Here is a 10,306-nt window from a genome sequence, read left to right as displayed (position 1 = left end):
CTTAAGATTTGGAGCAGAAGGGATCATAACTATCCTTAATTACTAATCAGTACCATCATTTTCAATGGTGCTTTGAGAAATACCAGAAAGAAGCATGTTTATCATCTCTCAATAGACACTGCTGCACTGCTATGAACATTTGAAAGACGTGAAGAAAAAAATGGGGGGGGGATGAGAGTTCATATGCACAGAAGAAAACACAACACAACTATAGAACAGAGTATGGAAATACATCATTTTTCTCAACAATTTGGTTTCATACTTCATACTTTGCTTAATACGACACTTTGTTTTTTTTAAAAAAACTATCTTAAACTATCTTAAAGCTCTATTTTATCTATGACATTGTAAGCACCAAGAATGCCTCTCTGAAGGAGATGGGAACTAAATAAGTATGAAACAAATAAGCAGGCAAGCAAGCAAACAAACAAACAAATAAAGGATCTGCCTTGAAAAGGAATATTATAACTATTATTCAGGCTCTAGAAGGACATTATCCTGGAATGCAGAAAGTGGAATCCATTAGACATGAGACTCTGATATTGGAGTTGAGCCTGTTATGGTGGATGCATGGTTCCCTAAAGAGCAGATGAGCATTTCCCGAGTGCTCCTTCTGCCGTTCTCAAGATCCTGGAGCAATCAGGAGAATGTTTGAGAACATCAAAAATCAAAATAACTTTTTGAAGATTTCTTTTTCTTTTCATTTTTTCCCTACGCGGCAACTACGCGGAGGAGAGCCTTCTCGGTGGCAGCTCCGACCCTATGGAACGATCTCCCCATGGAGATCACCACCCTCCAGACCTTCCGCACAGCACTCAGTATCTGGCTATCCCGTCAGGCCTGGGGCTAAGACTGTAACCCGCCCGAATGGTATGAATGTTGTGTTTTTTTAATTATGTATTGTCTTATATGTTAAAAGTTTGTCTCCCCCTCCCCTTTGGGTTGTGAGCCGCCCTGAGTCCCCCCAGGGAAAAGGGCGGCATATAAATAAACTTCAAATCCAAATCCAAAATCCCATTTCCTTTCTTTCTTTCTTTCTTTTCTTTTTCTTTTCTTCTCTCTCTCTCTCTCTAATTCTTTGATGTGTTTCAATATAGAGCCTGGGATTCACATCAATACAAGAAGAAAGGGATAACAGCAATTATTTTTCAGTGAAAATATGGACATTGTATTACCCCAGTACACAGCTGCCCCAGATCTTGAAAGAGGGAAGTAATAGCTGAAGTCAATTGTATTAGTCAATGAGTTATGTATTTAGGCTTTAGAAAAAGAGCAGCAATCTAATCTAATCTAATCTAATCTAAATCTTCTATCACCATTTAGCTAACTCTCCAGGTTTCAACTAGCTACATGGAGCATGGAGGCTCACATGGTTAGGGTGTAAGTTTCATGATCATCAGACTCACAGAACATTTGGAAAGCAGATGGCCATGAATAGATAGTTGAGTACCATTTCAGTGGGAAAACTATTAAGGACATGAAAGGAGCCCCCAACTGAGTGTTCTCCAGAAAATGGTGATATCACCAGTTGATCCTTTCACCATGGAAGCACTTCAGTGATTCTGTTACGGAAAAAAAACTCATCAACATGTTGTGATCATCAAGAAAGGAAAGTTTATGGAGAAGTAAATTTCCTCAACATTGAAAGTACCCTTTAGCCACAATGATTCTCTCTCTCTCTTTCTCTCTTTTTACTTTCTCAGTTCTGTCTACCTTCCTGACTTTTCTGCTTGCAAAGAGAGATATACCACATTGTCTGCTATGATATCATAAAGCAAGGGTAAATTATGCACCAATATCCTTTTCCAGCATGTCATACATCAAACTGACCAAAGTTTTGGTATTTGCAGAATGATGTCATGACATAACTCATGGATATATGAAATTATAGGGATTGTCCCTGCCCTTCATGAGTCTATTTGTATAGGACTGACAGATGGTTATGTCTTCTTTCAAATAAGTGTGTGTGTGTGTGCATGTGTATGTGTGACATAGAGAGACAGACAGACAGAGGGAGACAGACAGAGGGAGACAGAGGGAGAGAGAGACATACAGTGTGTGTGTGTGTGTGAGAGAGAGAGAGAGAGAGAGAGAGAGAAAGAGAGAGGGAGAGGGAGACAGAGAGAGAGACATCAAAACAGAAAGAGAGAGACAGAGAGAGACAGAGATAGAGACACACGAGAGAGAGTGAGAAAGAGAGACAGAGGGAGACAAAGGGAGACAGAGAGGGAGAGAGAGAGAGAGAGACAGAGGCACACAGAGAGAAAGAGATGTGGGGTAAGCATACAACTATTGAGTTAAAATTACATGAAGGGCTCCGTGTCCTTAATAAAGTATCATTGTCCATGTAGGATTAGGGGTATAAACATATAAAATAAGAATACAGAAATACAGAATTGCTCAACAATCTCATGTTTTTAATTTATATAACATAACTACTTCAAGAGCTACATACATTATGTCTACATTATGTCCTTTATACACTGGTTGCAATTCAAGTTGGATGTTGCCCTTCAAACTAAGCAGGGCACAGAATATGGCAACTATGGCCTCCCTTTTTCTAATTATATCTGCCTTGCCTATGAGATCTGGAAGAATACACTTCTTGTGTGGACCTTCTCTTAGGAAATACCATGAGTCAGGATTGAAGAATAGGCCTTTCCAGATGTTTTAGTCCATGTATGGAACAACATTGCTGGGAGATTTTATGTCCCAACTCTTTTGTAATTCAGGAAAGCCATGAATTCTTGGCTGTTCCCATAGACCTTAGATGTTGGGATGCTGTTTCCTCTTTTAATACTATCTGGTTAATATAAGAAATGGTTCTTGGGATATATGTTTTAGAATTTTTCATGTCTATTGCTGCAATTTAAAATTATTCTAGCCATAATGATAAACATCAAGTGTGGATCATGGTGGGAGTAGATAAAGGTTAGTCCTCAACAAATAAATATTAAAAAGTGTCTTTTGAACTTTTAAAAGCAATGGCAGACAGAGACCCAATGTACCCACACTCCAGCAGCACTTATGGGAAAAAAGATCTTCCCAAATACAGATTAGTCAAAAACTGACTTAGTGAACAGTAGAATAAGAGAAGGATTGAGGTTATGGTGTTAATCCTGCACAGATCAATGCAGAGACATACCCTCCCCATCTTTCTTCTCTTTGAAAAGCATGGGGGGGAGCTACTTTTGACTTAGTTGGTGGGATAAAGCCCCGCTTCAAATTAATGTCAATGTACTTCCTTAATTCCACAATCCCTTTAGGAGTCATGGAATACATTTTTGGCTTCGGTAGGGTGGCCCTAGGCATGAATTCTATCCCACAATTGGTGATCAATGAGGGGGAAGATAGTTGCAATCTTCCTCACTGAAAACCCCTGCGAGATCCCAATATTCTTTTGCTACTTATTGGATTCCTGGGGTTTAGTGTCTGCTGGAGGGTCTGCAGGGTCTGGGTGGTCAGCTTTGATGGGTTTGATAATCCCCAGATGGCCCTTTGGTTTAAGGAGGAACATCAGCCCAAAGCCTATGATCGATTTTCGAATGTCTCCCTTCCACTTTATGGTTGGTGCCCACTTGTCCAGACATTCAAGCCTCAAGATAATTGCTCATGCTTTCTTTAAGCTATAATGAATCTGAGAAGTTCATAGTGGCACCATATCTGCAACTTCACCAAGTCAGTGATTAGCTTGGCAGTCATCTTTGAATCATCTTTGGAAGGGGGAGCTCCCCTCCCTATGAGCTTTCCAAGATTCACCCACTTCTTTGTGAAGGGGGGGGGAAAGCCGCCACCCCTGATGCTGGTCCCGAGTCTTCTGGTTCTCTCTGTTGGGGCATTGTGACTGGGACTGGAACCGGTTGGGGGTTCAGACCCTGGGGTTTCCACAGGTCACTTATGTGAAAAGGTGCCATCTGCTGAGGAGGGGCAGGGGTCCATTGGTATTGCATTCACCCATGGCCCGGAAAGACAGCCCACCCTGGTGGGACTTGATTCACAGACTGCAGCCCGAACATTGGTGGCAGGCTAGGGGGAGAATTCTCCCCGCCCCATCTGCTCCTGGCTGGATTTATTTCCCCATTCCGTTTGAGGGGCAATCTCCACAGCTACCATATATTTGGGCCTTTGGCACTCATGTAGGCATGTAGACAACCAGACACTGCAAAAATCCAGCATGCTGAATGTGATAGATTTGGTTTCCTGGAATGTGTCTGGTAACTTCCTAGCTAGGAAAGCTGCAATAAAACTGACTATAGCCAGGAAACCCATAAAAGACAAAACACTATAAAACATGACCCGACCCTTCATTCCACAATGATTTCAGAAATGAAGGAATGCTTATCCATGTCTGGGAAAGGGGGTTTTGGTTGCTAACCACACAATACAAATAAAAATTGAATCAAGGTACAGGAGAGAGCAATGGAAAGGGCCCATGTCCTCATCCTTGATCCTGGCTTGGTGGCCATGAACACAAACACCACAGTGTTGGTTTTGGCCAACATACAAGAAACAGCTACAGTGAAGATGATCCCAAAAGAAGTCTGTCGAATGAGACACGTCACCTTCAGTTCTGCAGTTCGGCTGTTCAAATCTCACCAGCTCAGGGTTGACTCAGCCTTCCATCCTTCCAAGGTGGGTAAAATGAGGACCCGGATTTTTGGGGGCAATATGCTGACTCTGTAAACCGCTTAGAGAGGGCTGAAAGCCCTATGAAGCGGTATATAAATCGAACTGCTATTGCTATTGCTTCATGGGTCGACCGATGAAAAGTAAGAGCAAAGAGAGGAGAGGAGAAAGGAGAGGAGGAAGGTAGCTTATATCCTTCCTCATGCATAAATCCTGCTTGTTGTTTGGATATTGATCTTATGGGCACTGGAAACAGTCATCTAGATCTGATAAGTAAAAGATACAGTTGCCATTAAGTGTTTGAAAACTCCCTTGCACATTGCAGAAACAGTCTTATGTCAATCTACGCCTCCTGTGGATAAAAGGCTTGCCATTGCTTGCTCTCCTGCACACATTATTGTTGTGGCCCGCCAGCTGCCAGCAGAGCTGGTGAGAGACTCGGACAGTCTGGAGGTTTGGGAGGAACATTGGCCTGTCCTGGAGTCTGGGGAAAGCTCTGATGGGTGCTCAGTGTCAGAGGCAGAGATGGGCCAGGACCATCCAACAGTTATCAGCTGCCTTCAGAGTCAGAATTAAATAGGGCAGAAGAACAGCGGGAGCCTGTTCCAGATGTGGAAGTAAAGGCACAAGGGGACGTTGAATGGCCCCACCCATAGGGAATAAATAGGAGCAAAAGGCGAGTGGTGCCTTCAGGGGGCGTGGCCTGTTGCCGAGGAGGGCTCCACCGAGCTCCTCAGAGATCTGGTTTGTATATCTAAATAAGATCATAGATAGCACCCCTTTTTGGCTAAGAAAGGGGCAGGGAGGATAGCTCCGTAGGCTAGGGTCTATTCGTAAGCCACAGCCTTTTTCTTTTTTTGGCTGTGGAAAGAGATTAGATCCAGCCGAAGCGGAGCTTTTATCTCCAGCCATTTCTTCTCAGCTGCCTTTTTTTTTTTGGCAGCCCCAGACAGGCTAGCCCCCCCCCAGGACAAAACAAAGTTTTTTCAAGCTAGAATTGATACGGGAGGGTACCACCCCTGTGAGATTTATGCTTTTATTACTATCTTAAATACCAGCACCATTCGTCTTAGAGACTTCTTTGTCTAAATAGACCTCAAAATGGCGATTTCTCTCCGTGGATGATTACTGGATGTACTTAGCCGGGTTTATCTTCCTGCAGACCGTTCCTTAACAAAATAAACTCTTCTTCTTTGGAAATAGAGGGGAGAGAAGCGCTGCTTACTTGTTTATTTATTATGACACCCAGATCAAAGAAGCGTCTTGCTACAAATGTGTCTAAAGAATTTAAAGAATTTTTTCTGGAAACACAGCCTTTGTCTCCTACGCCCTCTACTGGAGAATTTTTAACACAGGAATATCTCTTTAAAATGTTTAATGCCTTTAAGCAAGAAATTAAGGAATTTGTATTGGAACTTTATGATGATCTAAAATCTAAAGTTAATCAAATGAAGGCGAATACGTTTGCAGCCGTGTCTGCCCTGTCAGATTACTCTGCTGAAATAGAGAACAAATTGGAAAGTCTGGAGAAGGCTAATTTTAATTTGACTACCAATATTCAAATTTTACAACAAAAAATTAGAGATAACGAAGAACAGCTTATGATGATAAATTTTAATAGGAAGGCATTTGCAATAAGAGTCAGAGGATTCCGTGAAAAGGAGCAAGAGAATTTGAAACAGACCTTTGCTGAAGCCTTCAGCCATGCGCTGGGAAGCCCGGGACTTAACTTTGATTGGCAGATTCGGAAAATCTATCGCCAGAACTCATTGATAGCGGAACAGCGACAGCTCCCGAGGGACATAATTATACATTTCTCTACAAAAGAATCTAGAAATGCGATTGTGCAAAAGTTTCATAATAACAGTTTCCGAGTTGACGGCCAGGACCTGATTGTTTTCAAAGATATTCCTTTTCAGATGCTGAAGGCAAGAAGGGACTACACCTTTTTAACTAAGGAGCTTAGGAGTCAACAGATTCGATACAGATGGGAGGCCCCTGCCGGTATCACGGTTACATTTGAGAATCAAAGATTTCGTCTTAACTCTGTTTCGGAGGCTCAAGATTTCTATTGTAGGATTCTGAAGGCGGGACTTCATGACGCGCTTGGAAGAGAGGAGAGACAAGCGGAAGGAGAAGGCAAGCGGCTGGCCATGTGGCTGCAAGATGGAGGGGGTAGCCCCTCCTCCCTCGGAGAAGCAGAAAAACGGAGATCGAGAATTTAGACACTTCAAAATGCTTGCTAAAGTTGAGGACTGAATGGGGGTTTGAGACCTCCGGTAGAAAAAGCGGACTAATTTTTATCAGAAGGGAAAGCTGGGTGAAACTACTTTGAGCTAGATTTTAAATTAACGTTAGCATAAATTTGATAGTGGTAAACATCAGGCAAGCAAGGGATGAGGGTAAAATTTACGTTGTTTAAAGCTTATTAGAACAGAAAGCCGGTTGGGATTATCTTAAGATAAATGTAAAAAGAATGCGGAATGATTTATGTTGTTTAAACTTTGTTAGATGGGACTATTTTAAAATAGAAGGTTAACTGACTCTTGCTGAAAGTATTATTTGAATATGATCCATGCTATTTAACTTTTATTTGAAGGGAAAGTTGGTTGAAATCGCTCTGAGTTACATTTTAAACAAATGCTAGTATAAATTTGATAGTGGTAAATATCAGACAAGTAAGGGATGAGGGTAAAATGCATGTGGAATGAACTACGTTATTTGTGGTAAACATCAGACAAGCAAGGGATGAGGGTAAAATTTACGTTGTTTAAAGCTTATTAGAACAGAAAGCCGCTTGGGATTATCTTAAGATAAGTGTAAAAAGAATGCGGAATGATTTATGCTGTTTAAACTTTGTTAGAAGGGACTACCTTAAAATAGAAGGTTAACTGACTCTTGCTGAAAGTATTATTTGAATATGTGGAATGATCCATGCTACTTAAATCGCTCTGAGTTATATTTTAAACAAATGCTAGTATAAATTTGATAGTGGTAAATATCAGACAAGTGAGGGATGAGGGTAAAATGCATGTGGAATGAACTAAGTTATTTAAATCCTATTAGAAGAGGAAGTCGGTTGGAATTATCTTAAGATAGAAATTGATTCCTGTGTAAAGTAATATCTGATCTACGCTGCTTAACTTTACTAAGAAGGGGAAGTTTGGTTAGATTATTTTGAATTACTGTTTGAAAAGGGGGTAAAGAAAGATCATTTACGCTGTTTAAATTTTACTAGAAGGGAAAGTTTGATTACTTGTCTGTAAAGTTATATTTGAATATATGGCATGAACCACGTTGCTTAAATTTTATTGGAAGGGATCATGAGGTTTAGGAAGAGGAACGGGAGAATCTACAGAAGGTTGGGGTAAATAGCAAAGAAGTAAGAGACGAGAATAAAATATAGATAGAATGATTTATACTATTTAAGCATAGATAAAGATGGGGGGCTGAGATCAACGCAAAGAGTGGTTTCTTTTTTTTCTTTTTTTTTCTTTTTTTCTCTTTTCTCTTTTCTCCTTTTTTTTCTCTGCTTTTTTTTTCTTTTGATATATTACTTTTATTTTTTAATCCATATGTATACAAGATATTTTAGACAGTTATCAGCTGCCTTCAGAGTCAGAATTAAATAGGGCAGAAGAACAGCGGGAGCCTGTTCCAGATGTGGAAGTAAAGGCACAAGGGGACGTTGAATGGCCCCACCCATAGGGAATAAATAGGAGCAAAAGGCGAGTGGTGCTTGCAGGAGACAAGGGAGGTGAACTCCATCTGGGCTGTCATTATCCAAACTTCATCTTTCCTCTGGATTGGTATCTTTTCAAAATCTGAAGCATAGGGGAACATTCTGAAAATGACCGTGACCTGGTTTTCACAATGTAAGATCACAACTTTGGAAGTGCTGTTCATGATAACCACGCAAACGCGCCCGCACACACAAACACACACAAACACACACAAACACATACAAACACACACAAACACACACTTATTTGAAAGAAGACATAACAATCCATCAGTCCTATACAAATAGAGTCATGGAGGGCAGGGACAATCCCTATAATTTCATATATCCATGGGTTGTTATGACATCATTCTGCAAATACTGAAAATTTGGTCAGTTTGATGTATGACATGCTGGAAAAAGATATTGGTGCATAATTTACCCTTGCTTTATAATACCACGGCAGACAATGTGTTATATCTCTCTTTGCAAGCAGAAAAGTCAGGAAGCTAGAAAGAACTGAGAAAGTAAAAAGAGAGAAAGAGAGAGAGAATCATTGTGGCTAAAGGGTGCTTTCAGTGTTGAGGAAACTTACTTCTCCATAAACTTTCCTTTCTTGATGATGCTGATCCTTCAACATGCTGATAAGGGTTTTTTTTTTCCGTAACAGAATCACTGAAGTTCTTCCATGGTGAAAAGATCAACTGGTGATATCACCATTTTCTGGGGGACACTCAGTTAGGGGCTCATTTCATGTCCTTAATAGGTTTCCTACTGAAATGGTACTCAACTATCTATTCATGGCCATCTGCTTTCCAACTGTCCTGTGAGCCTGCTGATCATGAAACTTGCACCCTAACCATGTGAGCCACCATGCTCCATGTAGCTAGTTGAGACCTGGAGAGTGAGCTAAATGGTGATAGAAGATTTAGATTAGATTAGATTAGATTGCTGCTCTTTTTCTAAAGCCTAACTACATCATAACTCATTGACTAATACAATTGACTTCAGCTATTACTTCCCTCTTTCAAGATCTGGGGCAGCTGTGTACTGGAGAAATACAATGTCCATATTTTCACTGAAAAAGAATTGCTGTTATCCCTTTCTTCTTGTATTGATATGAATCCCAGGCTCTATATTGAAACACATCAAACAATTAGAGAGAGAAAGAGAAGAAAAGAAAAAGAAAAGGAAAAAGAAAGGAAAAGGAAAAAAAAGAAAAAGAAATCCCCAAAAAGTTATTTTGATTTTTTTGATGTTCTCAAACGTTCTCCTGATTGCTCCAGGATCTTGAGAACGGCAGAAGGAGCACTCAGGAAATGCTCATCTGATCTTTAGGGAACCATACGTCCACCATAACAGGCTCAACTCCCATCTCAGAGTCTCCTTTCTGATGGATTCCACCTTCTGCCTTCCAGGATGATGGCTTCTAGAGCCTGAATAATAGTTATAGTACTCCTTTTCAAGACAGATCCTTTATTTGTTTGTTTGCTTGCCTGCCTATTTGTTTCATATTTATTTGGTTCCCATCTCCTTCAGAGAGGCACTTTTGGTGTTACAATGTCATAGATAAAATGAAGCTTTAAGATAGTTTAAGATTGTTTTTTTAAAAAAAAAAAAACAAAAAACAAAGTTTCGTATTAAGCAAAGTATGAAGTATAAAACCAAATTGTTGTGAAAAATGATGTATTTCCATACTCTGTTCTATAGTTGTGTTGTGTTTTCTTCTGTGCATATGAACTCTCATCCCCCCCCCATTTTTTCTTCACGTCTTTCAAAGGTTCATAGCAGTGCAGCAGTGTCTATTGAGAGATGATAAACATGCTTCTTTCTGGTATTCCTCAAAGCACCATTGCAAATGATGGTACTGATTAGTAATTAAGGATAGTTATGGTCCCTTCTGCTCCAAATCTTAAGGGAACTCTAGCAAACACTGTAAATTCTATGGCCTCGGATAAG

This window comes from Thamnophis elegans, chromosome Z, assembly GCF_009769535.1.
Source record: "Thamnophis elegans isolate rThaEle1 chromosome Z, rThaEle1.pri, whole genome shotgun sequence".
NCBI classification, from domain to species: Eukaryota; Metazoa; Chordata; class Lepidosauria; order Squamata; family Colubridae; genus Thamnophis; species Thamnophis elegans.
The sequence above is the reverse complement of the archived record's forward strand: the minus strand, read 5'-3'. Positions refer to the sequence as shown.